This window comes from Cervus elaphus, chromosome 5 (assembly GCF_910594005.1).
Source record: "Cervus elaphus chromosome 5, mCerEla1.1, whole genome shotgun sequence".
Lineage (NCBI taxonomy): Eukaryota > Metazoa > Chordata > Mammalia > Artiodactyla > Cervidae > Cervus > Cervus elaphus.
Genome location: NC_057819.1, coordinates 90,996,870 through 90,998,697, shown reverse-complemented (window position 1 = coordinate 90,998,697; position 1,828 = coordinate 90,996,870).

The window sequence follows — 1,828 nt, the reverse complement described above, 5'->3', positions numbered from 1 at the left end:
TTACGTGCTGACGTAACGAGCGCCCTAAGTCCCGCCTTTTCCGCTTCCGCCGCCTCCACCATAGGACAGGGCTTCCTGGCTCTTGCGGCCGCTGTCTCCTCCTGGTGGCTGACTGTGGGGTTGCAGCGAGTACCTCCTCAACTCTTGTACTGGAGGTCTGGAGTTGGGGCGCGGGGCTAGGATGGGGGCGGCACTAAATACGCGCACGGATAGACCTGGCCTGGGACCGGGAAAAGCACCTCGCGGTCTGGAGGGTTTACCTGAAAGGGGCCTAAAATGCATTTTCTACAAGATCCTGTCTCCTTTTATTCTGGTTTCCAACACTTAGAACCAAAATACAAACACCCCAAGGGGGAAGGATAGAAAATATCGTAAAACTGTAGGAAGCTTTTCAAAGAGGAGTGATGAAAATTGTAGGGGGCGCTAAAAATGGTTCAGGCTGTCCCAAACACTATGCCTTTGCATTCCATGAGATTTGGTAAACTAGTGTGATAACACTGGTTTTTCATGTGCCAATTAGATAGTGATTAATTTTTAAATGGGGAGAGAGTTTTATTATTTAAAAAACTATACTGCCTTTGCAGACAATATCTTTCAAAACATGGCCGGCCCCTGGGTCGATATCAGAAACTTTTTTTTTTTTAAGAAGAGGGAATCTTGGTATTGAAAAGTTTGGGAGTTCCCCAAATAAGAGTCCATAAGATACATACCCTCCTGAAACCTCTGACGAAGCAAGTCAGCATTTCTAAGAAACAGACAATCGAGCCTGAAAGTGATATTGTTCGTGTCATTACTAAATCTAAAATATTAACTATGTGGCTCAGTTCTTTTTAGGTTCTGGAATATGATTTCAAAAAACCAAAGCAGGAGTTCTTGCTAGACCCGTTTATTTCAACATTGGCATTAGTACCTTGATCCTCCATGTGATTTATTAAAGGGGAATATAGGCTTAGCAATTAACCGTGTTCTACCCTTGATCCTTCCCTTTCTTTTTTTCTCCCCCTCTGGTCTCAGATTTTAGGCTAAGGGTGACTTGATTCTTGGTTCCCTCAGCTGTAAGACATGAGGGATGTGGAAGGAAATTATGGGTGTAAAACACAGATGGAATTTCTTTGTAATAGGAAAATCTCTGGGGCCTGTGTTAACAGTAAGAGCACAAATGCCCCTAGAGAGTAAGGTCCATATGAGCAGATTTTTGTTTCCTCTACCTTGATACCTGGGACCTTAGAACAGTGCCTAAAATGTAACAAACACTCAATTAGTAAAATCATGACAGAATGAGAAAATGTACTGAATGTTCTTTAGGTCCAAAGGAATCAGCAAGCTCTGGTAAACTTTCCTTTCAAGGTGAATTTGATGGATAACTACATCAAATCAACCCAACTATAATACTTTGCTCTCTTATTTTCAAATTTAGCTTCTACGTTTGTCATGCTCTGCGTGATTAGTCACGTCTGACTCTTTGCAACCCCATGGACTCTTTGCAACCCCTGCCAGCTCATCTGTCCGTGGGATTTCCCAGGCAAGAATACTGGAGCAGGTTGCTGCTTCCTCCTCCAGGGGGTCTTCCCCACCCAGGAATCAAATTCAAATCTCTAGTGTCTGCTGTGTCTCCTTCATTGACAGGCAGATTCTTTACCACTAGCACTACTTGAGAAGCCCCTTATGTGCTCTATGAATTATTATAATGATAATGACAAAACTTCTTTTGTCTCTTCTGCATCTCATAATCATAGTTATCACTTGTCTAGGACTTACCAATACTGTGTGCCCAGCACCTATGTGCACTAAGTTTTCTACAGATTAACTCTTCTGTTCATCACAGACA